At 45.8% G+C, this 13,685-nt stretch overlaps 1 long non-coding RNA gene and 1 pseudogene across 1 annotated transcript; both read right to left on the bottom strand.

The window, feature by feature from the left end:
• Positions 1 to 1,546: 1,546 nt before the first annotated feature.
• On the bottom strand, positions 1,547 to 4,446 carry LOC109768818 (uncharacterized). The gene is made up of 3 exons (XR_002234183.3): positions 3,662 to 4,446; positions 3,350 to 3,472; positions 1,547 to 3,162 (listed from the first exon to the last, which is right to left on the bottom strand). It is a non-coding gene; the product is annotated as an uncharacterized lncRNA (long non-coding RNA).
• An 87-nt stretch (positions 4,447 to 4,533) lies between these two features.
• On the bottom strand, positions 4,534 to 13,411 carry LOC109768814 (uncharacterized; annotated as a pseudogene).
• Between the last annotated feature and the right edge of the window lie 274 nt (positions 13,412 to 13,685).

Here is a 13,685-nt window from a genome sequence, read left to right as displayed (position 1 = left end):
GATATCATATACATCGTGCATAGAGGCAAAGTGAAGTAGGGAATATGTTCAGCAGCTACACCATGCAACACCACTCAGACGTAACGCTCCCGTCGGGAACTAGAGCGCAGGCTCTAACAACATGTACAACACACACATGCAAATAAGTCTATAACAATCTCTCTCTCTCTAAAAGTCGATCGGCAGCGCGCCCCCGGAAAAGTAGGATCTAGGGAGGCGACGAGAGTTCCCTGCACGCCGCCGGTTCCCTCTCTCTCCGTCGGCCGCTCCGGCGGCGGGAGGGAGGGGGAACCTCGGGTTAGGGTTTAGGGAGACGCTGACGAGGCCGTTGCGGTGGTGTCGCGTCGGAATAAGTTTCTCCGGGCTCCGTTCGCGGTTAGGCGAGGTTTTTGCCTTCGTCTAGGAGCCAGCGGGGTTGGGGATCCCCGGATCTCGTCGAGGTCGCGGGCTATGGTGGCTGGAGGTCCATCGGCACTGGCCGTTTGGGTCCTCAGATGGGCGATGGATGCAGGAAGACGAAGACCCTTCTTCTTCCTTGTTGGTATGATTTGCTGTTGGTGTTCTTCTCCTTCCTCTGCGCTGATGCTGGTGGGAGATCCTGCTTTGGCCGGGCGGATGGCCCGGCCGCGGTGCTGGACCGGTCGGATGACTCGAGTTCTCTTCCTTCCGGAAGGGACACTTTTCCCGGTACTCAAAGCCAAAGATGGCGACGGTTGTTGCAGGTGTGTTGGATTGATGTCCATGCCCTCTCAGCGCTGGTGTCAAGAAAGGAGGAAGCAGCGTGGCGGCAATTGTACCGAGGTCGAAGATGATGACTTGCTTGCGACTGGTTGCAGATCCTTCTGCTGCAGGGGTCTTCTCTCAAGATTGAAGGATGATGACACAGGGCTCCGGAAATCTTCGTGTTATGGTTGTCTTAGGGTACTCTAGATGTTCATGGTCCTTTGTGTTTGCGTTTCAGTGTGCTTGTAAGGGTCAACTACTTTGTACTGATTCGTGATTTGAATGATAAAATTCTAAAAAAAACAAACACACACACACACAAACATGTATAGTCTATAGTTTTAATACTTAGACTAGGTAATTGCCCGTGCGTTGCTACGGGAGCAACAATTTCATCACAACAAGAGTATTATGAAATGGTGTTCTGAGGTCACCAGAACATATACCCGATCTTACAAACATGATATTTTGAGCAACATTAATAAGATGCATAAGCATTGATTTAACACACAAGTGTCAAAGCAAGCATGAATAATGGATTGTAAACACCATGATAGCCAAGTTCAAACTAAAGGAAGCAAGTTCACGTCATGATAGTCAAGTTCACCGAAACTCTATTTCAGATTATTTTTCCTATGATGGAGCTGAAATATTCCTATATACTTGTAGGAATCATAAATCACCAGGAAGCACCATCATAAATCACTATAGTCAATAGTTCCTTTGCAACAAACTGGAGCTAGTAAGATGAAGAAAACGGTACCTAATTGCTAAACCGAAGTGTGGATAGATACTTATATTTAGTATTTAGACACTTGTATGCTAAACCAAACGGTACCTGATTGTCATAAATCACTATAATCATTATTCAGTATTTAGACACTTATATTTTAAAAGGTGGATAGATACTTCAAACCTTACATATGCTAGCAACCAAGATTGCTATTTAAAATTAAGACCTCCCTATGGTCCAGCTCCTCTGTAGTATTGGCTCGCCTCGTCGTTCTCGTTCTGCACAGGTTTTGTTTGCCGAGGTGGCATCAGCTCCATGGTGGCCTCCTCCGAGCTCCTGAGCTCATCGACGCCAAGAAAAAACTGAAAAAGAATCTTGCTATTTATACATGATGACTACAACAACAATAATTATGAGGGTATACAAGACCACCATTGAAAGACTTTGTAACACTTGTTTTATGGGGGTATAAGCTCTCACATTCTGCATTGCAAGTCAGAAAGCAAAAAATGATAATTAGTTTCCATTTCCAGTATGCAAGACAGAAGTTTATACATAACTGCTTATTGTCGCTAATGTGTTTTCCGCTCCCAGCAAGAATAAACAAATGGGAAGAAATATATCTACTTACTACAACTACTTTTCTTTTCTGTCTCAGCAAGAATATGCATAAATGTGAAGAGAATATAGCTTACAGGAATATGTGCGATCATTGTTCATATACATACCGAGAAATAACGAATACCACCTATAAATTGTTCCGTACAACAATTCTGCAGTGCAAGATAATCGAAGAGGATAAACAATTGTGACTTTTTTTTGACATAACCTCGTCAGAGGGCCAGGAGCTCTGGCATTTCATTATAGAAGAAGAGAATTGATCCAGTTTATAAGGGAAACCGGATCGATAACCTAGCCGCCGCCGCCCCGGCTTACCTGCGCCGGCGAGAGGACCCGCCGCCGCCCAGCCGCAACCAGGAGTGGAGCTCCGTCCAGGGCCGAAGCCGCACACCACACGACGAGGAGGCCCCGCCGCCGCCGTCCGCCGAGCGAGATTTGCCCGTCGGCATCCCCCGGCGGCGGCAGGGGAGCGAGGAAGGAGCGGGGAGTGGGGGCGGCGGCGGCTAGGTTATCGCCCGTGCCGCCCCCCGGGAGCGACGCGAGCGAGGAAGGAGCAGTATTCAGCTTGTTCTTCAGTTTGGCTTTTTGAAATTTAAACAATTGTGACTTGATTGCATGAGATACTATTCTCATGATAGATATATACTGACCATATCACATAGATGTGGCTACATGTATGCATGCTAGCAATGGCCAGCCACATTCAAAGAATAATAACACGTACGATTCCAAATAAAATTCAGTCAGGCACATTTGGTTCAATGTATTTTTTAGTCACCTTATGTTTTTCTTATGTTTCAGGTGTGTCAGGTCATTCTTCCAGAATTGATCTTAAATATCATGCTTGAACTTATTTTTGATGAAATATCAACACTATGCCTGAATGCAATATAGCAAGACCAACTCGCCCTACTGAATGTACATGGGTACCATTAATCGCGGACCTTTGCTGAACAATTCAAGTAAGTTTAGAGGGGCCACATCTACCCGTTTAACATTTCTTTACATTCTCCAAGGCTCCGATATCTGAGTGCGATAACACATGACACAAGGTTTGTCTCAAACTCATTCATTGTGACCAGGTCCTGAAAAAGAAAATAACTTATATCAGTTTAATTTTCGCACTTCAAGAACCAGACTGTCATTATCCAAGATACCAAGGAAAAATTGCATATCTCATTTACAGAACATAAATGATGGGAAGAATGATGTATGGTGTAATCCTATGCTAGATAGATTCACTGACGAACAAATAAGAAATCAAAAACGCACTGCGGTTCTCCTGGTTCAGCAGCCGCGCCTTGTTAGACTCATGTTTCGGCAGCCACACCTTTTAGATTTGGGAGCCAATTCGCGGATGAAGATGGCAACAGAGCATGTTCTCCATGCACCATCCTAAAGAAATAACACCAAATATGATCATTAGGGAACAAATTAAATATTTGGTTGCTTTATTTGACGTTTAAGAATGAAAATTTCAGATGTAGCTGCACCTGTAACCATCTACGTACCTTGTAACACAGCAATCGACTTGATTAGAGAAGAGGAAAAAACTCAAGCAATTATCCTGTACAGAAATATTACCTCATTGTATTTCCAATTCTTCCGTCCCTTTCACTCTATCAGGGATATGTTCAAAAACCAGCAAATCCTGATTGCATCACTTGTACAACACTAAGTAAGAAAGGAATGTTGATGTGGGACATGGAGTGCTACAGACAAACGCTGCCTCATCCCAGAACAGAAGGGCCGCGGGGCGAAGGTACAATACACATGTGGTGCCACGGTGGTGTAGCTCTTCATTGGACGCCACAGAGGAAAGGAGAAGACGGCCTTGTCCAGGCCACATATTGGAGGCGGGGAGGCTGTACTGCGGGATCGCCGTGGTAGGCGGACTCGAAGACGACCGGCCGATGTTTCCTATCGCACACCCGCGAACCGTCTCACTGCCAGCAGTTTCGCCGACGCGGCCGCCAGATCTGGTAGAGAAGACAGGCTGGACCAACGTGGGGAGAGAGGAGGAGGTAGATGACCACGCCCCCATCAGATTGGTGCCCGACAGGCGGCCCCTTCCATATCCCACGTTGCAAGGAGAGGGAACAAGGTCGATCCGATGCACGCCGGGTGGATGGGGAGCGGCGGCGGCTCCAAGAGAGAGAGGGAGTATGGGAGGTGTACTCTGATGGGGTGTGTAGCGGCGGCTGTGCTTGGGAGGGGAGGAGGCAGCGCCGAGCCTGTCAGGACGGAGGTGAGGCGGGGTGGATCGGTGCTAGATGGGATTGCATCCCGACGTTTTCGGCAGGGACGATTGCGCGTGAAAAAAAAAACTTAATCGACGATGGACGAAGGCGGACGAAACGAAGGGACGTAAGAGGGAAAACGGAACCTTACGGTTCTTTTAGGTAGTAGAGATAGAGATAGAGATAACGGGCACTACGCGGATGTAGCTAGTCCTATCATGACTTGGCCGCTGGCTCGGGAAAGTGGAACTCGGGCTTCGGGGGCAGCTCGGCTTTGGGGAACGGCGTCATTTCGTGCTTCGGGACCTCTGGCACAACAGGGTGCGGTAACTCGGGCTCTTTCGGCACCTCAGGGTGTGGCACATGGGGCTCCGTTGGCACCTCTGGCATGGCATGGTGTGGCATTTCAGGCTTCGGCAACTCTGGCATCGCAGGGTGCGGCAGCTCGTGCTCTTTGGTACCTCTGGCACGACAGGGTGTGGCACTTCAGGCTCCTTTGGCACCTCCGGCACGACAGGGTGTGGCACATCGTGCTCCTTTGGAACCTCCGGAACGATTGGGTGTGGCGCTTGAGTCTCCTTTGGCACCTCCGGCACAACCGGATGCGGCAGTTCGGGCCTTGGGATCTCGGGCATAGCAGGATGCGGTGGCAGCTCATGCTTCCACTACACCACAACACTGATGCAAAGGCATGTAAACTGCTGGGAGAAATCACTTTACAGGGCAAACAAACTGTCGGGTCAACATTTCTCCCGACAGATAGAACCGCCACGATAACGGCTGCCGGGGATTACTTGTCCCGGCAGATAAACTCTTCCCGGCGGTTTTTCTGCCCTCGTCCTTGTATTTGCCGGCAGTCTCTCTTCTCCCGGCAAATTTGTCAAAACACATGAAACTTCAATTGGCGGCAGTCCAAGTGCCTGTAGAAGCTTGTTCTCCCGGCAGTTTCTATGCCAGCATGTAGATTTCAGTACCAAATTAATTTAGGCATCCCTAATGTTATGTCCATCTCATCATGTTCAAACAATCAGGACAGATCACAATATACATACACTTCAATCACGGTAACATATAGGTCTCATCCAAAAACTTCAATCAAAGTAAGATATAGGTCTCATCCAAAACCTTAAACTTCATCCGTTAAACATAACAATCATACATATATATAGAAGGAGGTTCTGTCACAAAAGGTATAGTACATATATGTTAATTGTGCCACAAAAGGAGAAAGAACATATCTTTCTGAGGGTGCCACACAACCAAAATGAGCATATAGTGGCATAACCAGCAAAATGAGCAGAGCAAGTGTCCAGGTTCAACAAACAAAGCATATTATATGATCACTGCACCAACTTAATCGTAGGTCTTCCAAATCTTCAGCACCTTGAAGATCTTCCAAACCTCCGTCAACTTCTGTAACAAAACCTGCAACAGATGGGAAATTCAAAATGGAACTTCTGTTGCAAAACCTGCTCAGTTTGAAACAAATTAGAACTTACTGGTGAAAGTTATGACTAAAACTGAGTTAAACATGTATAGCATCATCCCTGGAGTTAATACAGTACTCCCTCCGTCCGGAAAAGCATGTCCTCAGCTTAGTTCATTTCAAATTTTGCACTGGTGGATCATCCAGTTGGATTAATTGGATGTTTGTTCTGTAATTTGATGAGCGTGTAAACTGAATTGTCTATCCTGTATAGTGACTGTAATTTGGATTAATTGGAGTAACTTGGATTAATCAGAGTAACCAATGTTCAGTCTAATCTACTGAAACAAATGTTCAGTCTCAGCTACTGAAACAAATGTTCAGTCAGAAGCTTCAGAACAAATGTTTAGTACTGGGAGCAGTAGATTATCTTCCCAGGAGGATTATCATACTGAAGAATAGTGCACAATTATTCTAGCTTCAGAACATGGACCCTAACTGATTATCTTCCCAGGAGTATTTTTTAAAGCAGATAATCATCATACAGTTGTATAAATCCACTACAGCATAAGAGGAATACCAAGGTTAGAATTGGCAGTTTAGGAATGACCCAAAACACACATGGAACTGAAATAAGAAAGAACAATTTACATGCAGCACTCACCTGATATCAAAGAACATGCAAGCCAGCACCGGAGATATACATGCAGCACATCAGGTCAAGTACTGCATCATTTAATTTCAAGTCGACCAAATCTGCTGCTACTATCAATGGAGAGAAAACCAGGGATGATATGCGACTTCCATCATCACAGAGGTCTTTGGGAGAACATAACTCAGCTGCGGACCAGACAAAACAGGACAAATTGCATTCAGTAAAGCAAACTTCAAGCAGACTACAAGAAAAGAAAAGTGTGTCTATCACCAAATGTTCCTGGCTGAACCAAGGTCATCAGAGGGTGTGATTGGAATACATGAAAAGAAAAGTGTGTCTATGGATGACACATTACATAGACTGGTAACCTACATGCCATTAGTTACATATATGCACCTTCAAGCAGCACATAAATCAAAGAAGCAGCAATCTGGTTCCAGTTTAGCATTATCTGGGAGTAGACCTTTTTTCATTTTTGAAAAAAGGTCAAGCTGACCAGTCACTACTTGGCAGATTAGAACAAGCAAAAATAAAGACATGACAGTTTTAATCAAGGACCAAGTCTTAGACCCTTGATAACAAAACAAAGTACTTAAAGAGAAACAATATGAGAAAATTAGTTCTGTTAATAGCCTCTTCAACTCTGGTGCTTGCAATCTATAACATCTGAACAAGCAGTACAAATATTACTAGAATTTGCTCTTAATTTTGACAGTAAGAATAAGAATGAAAATGCAAGGAGTAAATAAGATTACAGAATGAGAATAAGAACAGTGGGCTTGAAGATGTTCCTCGAGTTCCCAACAAAAAATGAATTTGTTGTGTCGTGTTTCTGTAAGGAATAGCCATCTCTTCCTTTTAATCTCTAAGAATAGATCAATCTTGAGTCACTGAAGCATATTTTAATAATGTTCATCACATAACTGTAGTAAATTTCTATGCAACTTTGTCCAGTGTACACCCTTAAACATTTGTGATACTAAACCTTACACTTAAACAACTAATCATGCAACATGCAGTAGCCCAGGGGAGCAAGGCTAACTAATCATGCATGCCCATTTCAGACTTAACCACTAACTTACTGTAACCAATGACGGACATGAACACTAACTTACTGTAACTAGAAAACCAGACCTTCAAAGATCTGACAGAAACACCAGCTTCTTGTGTGAAAGACAAGCAACTGTAACTACAAACTTCAGTAGTTACCACTAACTTGACATGAACACCAACTTCAGTAGTTACCACTAACTTCAGACTTGACAGTAAAGACCAAAATTTCAGACTTGACAGTAAAAATATAGCACTAGCATTTATCACAATGTTTCTTTAGCACTGCATATAACTGCATTTCTTTGTCATCAGCATAAAACTTTAGCACAAAACATTTCTTGTTGATAAACTTTAGCACAGAACATTTCTGTCATCAGCATAGCAGTGCATTATCCAACAGTAGCACAAAACATTTCTTTGTCACAAATGTTTACTCCATTTAGATTGAATTCAGTCTGAGTATTTATCAGAGAACAATTCAGAGAGCCAATCAATCTTATGGCAGCAACAGCAAGATAACAGGGCCAAGGAGGAGCAAACCTTGGGGTTGGTGTGTTTGGCGGTGGAGTCTCACAGTGGCAGGCCCTCGGCGCCGGCCCTCCAGTTCCAACTGGCTGCCCCCTTGTCGCTACCCTCCCGCCGTCGGCGTGGTCGGACCTGGCGAGTTCTACCTGGTCAGGAGCTAAAAATGGGGGCAAGGAAAAGTTGGTGTGGGGGAGAAATGAAGGGGGCCCGGTAGCCGCAGCTTGCCTTGAGGTGGTGGTGCTGGATGCTTGATGTCTACTACGCAACCTTCTCCTTGTAGACGTTGTTGGGCCTCCAAGTGCAGAGGTTTGTAGGACAGTAGCAAATTTTTCTCAAGTGGATGACCTAAGGTTTATCAATCCGTGGGAGGCGTAGGTTGAAGATGCTCTCTCTCAAACAACCCTGCAACAAAATAACAAAGAGTCTCTTGTGTCCCCAACACACCCAATACAATGGTAAATTGTATAGGTGCACTAGTTCTGCGAAGAGATGGTGATACAAGTGCAATATGGATGGTATATATAGGTTTTTGTAATCTGAAAATATAAAAACAGCAAGGTAACAAATGGTTAAAGTGAGCGTAAACGGTATTGCAATGCCAGGAAACAAGGCCTAGGGTTCATACTTTCACTAGTGCAAATTCTCTCAACAATAATAACATAATTGGATCATATAACTATCCCTCAATATGCAACAAGAGTCACTCCAAAGTAACTAATATCGGAGAACAAACGAAGAGATTATTGTAGGGTATGAAACCACCTCAAAGTTATTCTTTCTGATCGATCTATTTAAGAGTCCGTAGTAAAATAACACGAAGCTATTCTTTCCATTCGATCTATCATAGAGTTCGTACTAGAATAACACCTTAAGACACAAACCAACCAAAACCCTAATGTCACCTACATACTCCAATGTCACCTCAAGTATCCGTGGGTATGATTATACGATATGCATCACACAATCTCAAATTCATCTATTCAACCAACACAAAGAACTTCAAAGAGTGCCCCAAAGTTTCTACCGGAGAGTCAAGACGAAAACTTGTGCCAACCCCTATGCATAAGTTCACAATGTTACGGAACCCGCAAGTTGATCACCAAAACATACATCAAGTAGATCACGTGAATATCCCATTGTCACCACAGATAAGCACATGCAAGACATACATCAAGTGTTCTCAAATCCTTAAAGACTCAATCCGATAAGATAACTTCAAAGGGAAAACTCAATCCATTACAAGAGAGTAGAGGGGGAGAAACATCATAAAATCCAACTATAATAGCAAAGCTCGCGATACATCAAGATCATGCCACATCAAGAACATGAGAGAGAGAGAGAGAGATCAAACACATAGCTACTGGTACATACCCTCAGCCCTGAGGGTGAACTACTCCCTCCTCGTCATGAAGAGCGCCGGGATGATGAAGATGGCCACCGGAGAGGGATTTCCCCCTCCGGCAGGATGCCGGAACGGGCCTAGATTGGTTTTCGGTGGCTACAGAGGCTTGCGGCGGCGGAACTCCTGATCTATTTTGTTCCCCGATGTTTTTAGGGTATATGGACATATATAGGCGAAAGAAGTCGGTCATGGGAGCCACGAGGGGCCCACGAGGGTGGGAGGCACGCCCAGGGGGGTAGGGCGCGCCTCCCTGCCTCATGGCTTCCTCGAAGCTTCCCTGACGTCTACTCCAAGTCTCCTGGATTGCTTCCTTCCGAAAATAACTCTCCCGAAGGTTTCATTCCGTTTGGACTCTGTTTGATATTCCTTTTCTTCGAAACACTGAAATAGGCAAGAAAACAACAATTTGGGCTGGGCCTCCGGTTAATAGGTTAGTCCCAAAAATAATATAAAAGTGTATAATAAAGCCCATTAAACATCCAAAACAGAATATATAATAGCATGAATACTTCATAAATTATAGATACATTGGAGACGTATCAATTCTGAGCGCGACAAAGGCGGCCATGAAGCCACGGCTGCCGGAGGCGAGCTCCTCGCCTGACGACCGGCAGCAGCAGCCCCTGGCAGTGGCAGGCGACCGACAGTAAGTTACACGTGTAAGTTATACACCTCCGTATCAAGATACACCCATTCCAAGCATGGCCTTATACTCTTTAGAACACAGCTAGGCATCAATGTTCAAGAAAGAATGCTAACCAGCCATGTAAACTTGAAAGTTTACTAGTACAAGTAGTATTTTTCTCAACAAGTTATACTCATGCTAGTTTGTTTTGTTAAACTCATTCAAAGTTCAAACTAGTCCTCCTAGAATTGGAGCTTGCCTGTGTATGTACAGAAACTACCCTGATGTTATACTCCTAGAACCTTAGTGTATGGCCACAAATTAGTTCTCCTAGAATTGGAGTACCTTGATGTTGAGAATGTAGAGTGTATGACCACAAATTTGGTCATTCTCAAATTAGTTCTGTCCTGGAATAATAGTATTAGCACTAAAATGTTCAGGTATTTCTAACTGAACCTAACTAAAGTGAATAACAATAATCCCCATCTCTCTTCATGGACCAGACCGAACACAATAATCCCCTTCTCTCTATACTCCAGCATAATAAAATGGATGTAGGCATCAACTAAACAAACAAAGAGTTAAAATAATTAGCTTTCTTTCATCTCAAATTAAAATGAACTCCAAAGCTCAACTAAACAACTTAGTTAGGTGTCAACAAATCTAATTAAGGTATGCAGTTATTAATCACCAATGGTCCCTGTCCTTTGATCTGAAGGGGTACTAACAGTAGTAGTGTTAGTTTTTAGACAAGCAAAGAACCTTCAAACGTGTCTGGCTCATGGTTTCAACTGTTATTAGATCAAAGCAATTCAAAATGATGATTTGTACTAACTGCCGGAATAGTTCAGTGCTGCTACTTTTCAACATTATTACACTTCTACACAATGCGTAGCTGCACATTCAGAACAAAAAAGGCAACAAAATTGAAACGAAATCTCACCTGTCAAAGAGGCAACGATGTCCAGGGAAATGATGTTGAGGAGGCAGAGCTGCTCGTAGGAGAGGAGGGTCGACGGTCTACTGCTTCGGGGGCGTGTGAAGGACGAGGCGGACCCGCTGCTTGGTGGTCGGTGAATCTTGCGGGGAGGCCTGCTCGGGGAGGAAGCGCACGAGTAGGTTGGTGGCAAGGAAGGCATTCCATGGAGGATGGTAGCCGCCGGTGTTGTAGCTCGGCGACGACGGTGGTGCTCTGCGTCAATCAGGTGCTCGGCCGCGCAGCTCTGGAGTGGGGCGATGAGGCAGTGGTCGGCGGCAGTGCGGTGGTTGTTGGGGTGGAGGAGGGTCGGCGGGCGTTGCGGTCTGGTAGAGGTAGGGCCGAGGCGTATATATCTTTCGTGCCAAAATTTTCGCCCAGTCGCGTGCTTTTTTTCCTCGCTACGCGCGCTTAGGGCCGATACTATATTCGGTCTCGCGCCGAAGACGGTCTCCGGCAGATCATGGGCCGAGATTTAGTTCTCTCGGCAGAGTTTGGGCCGTAAAGTGTACCGGCAGTTTTCGCGCCGGCGTTGCTTTAGTTCTCCCGGCAGTTGTCCTGCCCTAATGTGCTTTTAGCGGCAGTAACTGATGTCCCGGCAGATTCTTTGCCTTTAGACATGTTTTTCTCCCGGCAGTTAACTGCCCCCAATCGAGTGTTGTGGTGTAGTGTTCGGCACCTCCGGCACCTTGGGGTGTGGCACTTCAGGCTCCTTTGGCGTCTCCGGCACAGCCGGATGCTGCAGTTCAGGCTTGGGGAACTCAGCAGGGTGTGGTGGCAACTCGTGCTTTGGCACCTCCGGCACCGCGGGGTGTGGCACTTCAGTCTCCTTTGGTGTCTCAGGCACCACGGGGTGTGGCACTTCGGGTGCAAGAGGATGCGGTAGTTCAGGCTTGGGCAGCTCGGGCATGGCAGGGTGCGGCGGGAGTTGGGGCTTTGGCAGCTCCGGGACGATCAGATGTGGTGGATACTCCCAGGCCCGGCCCATAGGCCGGGCAAACGGGGCGCCCGCCCTGGGCCCCAGGAGGTAGGGGCCCCGACCCACGCCATTAAGTGTATTCCGTCCTAGGCCCCGCAAATTCGTCAGACAGAAAAAAGGCCGAAGTTAAAGCCCACTGAGATTCTCTCACGATGGAGTTCGCATCGCTACTGTATTGTCCCAAACTTTATCGTTCCTCTGCGACTCCTCTCCTTCCCCAATCCTAGATCCAATCTCCAAGAACAGCGTCGTCGCTTACTTCCTCTCTTATTCCAAGGTCGTGGTCAGCAATTAATGGGAACAGCCGGCGCAAATTTGTTCCGCAATCGGCTCACCTTCGTTTCTCGGTGTTCTGATCATTCCCATCAACTAGACGTCTGAAAGATGGTGCGTTTTCTACATTTCCTTAGTCCCGTTTCTCAATTCGAAGATTCATCCTTGAATAGCTCTGCTCTCCGGTACTCATCCGCCACATCTGTTCAGGTCTTCGTTTGGTCTTCATTGAATTTGTGTGCCAGAGAGTCATCAGGAGATTAAGAGAAGGGGAGGGGGATTTATTCAGTTCACGAGGCCGTCATTTTTTCATGGTGACTGTCGTGGTCTACGGATCAAGCCACCTACATTTGTAACAATCAATATCCAGGTGTTTTTATTCCCTGTATTAGATAGTTTTATGCAACTTGTTCATGAAATGAGAAAGTATTTATCCGATAGTGACAAAAGGGAGAAAAGAGTACATAAATAAACAGGAATAATGTCAAGTAGGATCATAAAGCCAAAAAAAAGGATCAATTGCCAAAATTTTCAATCCTAGTAGTTCTTCTAGGGATTTCCTGCTGTTTTTCAATCTATGTTATGTACCAAACATATTTTATCTCCTTGTGAAATACAAAATACTTTTTTTTTAGACAATGAAATATAAAATACTTGAAGCTTTTGTGTGTCTAGAGGGCCCCTAATTGTTGTCTTGCCCCAGGGCCCCGAACATCTGTGGGCCGGTCCTGGATACTCCTTGGGCACAGCCTCCTCTAGGTGCCGTGTTGCACTGCTCATGGAGCTGCATGAGAGCAACAGCGCCACAAGGAAGACAAGGGAGGCCATGGTGTTCTTGCACAGCATGGTTGAGGCCGTACGTGTGTGCCTCTGGTTCTTGGAGTTGGTGTGATGGCTGGAAGATAGAAGAAGGCTGGTATTTATAGCCAGAAATGCTACACCCTACATGCAGCGGGGCGGGTATACATGCATGCATGTTTGCGGTGGACACCAGTAGTGGTCTGGCTGAACTTCGGTGCCTTGGTGGCCTGGTAGGTCACCTGCATCTCGGTGGTTGTTTACTCACTTCCTCTGCCTATCCATCTCTAGTTATGTGTAGTTAAATTAGTTTGGAATATTGAGGAGACATGAGTGATGACATGATATGGTCGGTGATACATTTCGAGCTTTAATTGCTTGTTTAAATGTACTCATATCAGTGCATGCATGCTACCTACCGGCCTAGCCTACGCATCGAATATCCTGTGCTACAGCGAACCTGAAGGCAAGTAGGCAAGTGTGTCTTGGATGGTGATACGTTTTTTGTTTCTCATTTCTCTTTAGCTCTTCTCCTTTTTACTCCTTGGCCATCTTGGCCGACCTGAAACAGATTGCTCCCCCCCTCCTCCTCCCCCCCCCCCCCCCCCCCCCGCGTCGTCTCCTCTGGCGACTCGGGGGCAAGCCCTACCACGCCG

This window comes from Aegilops tauschii, chromosome 2, assembly GCF_002575655.3.
Source record: "Aegilops tauschii subsp. strangulata cultivar AL8/78 chromosome 2, Aet v6.0, whole genome shotgun sequence".
NCBI lineage: Eukaryota > Viridiplantae > Streptophyta > Magnoliopsida > Poales > Poaceae > Aegilops > Aegilops tauschii.
The sequence above is the reverse complement of the archived record's forward strand: the minus strand, read 5'-3'. Positions and strand labels throughout refer to the sequence as shown.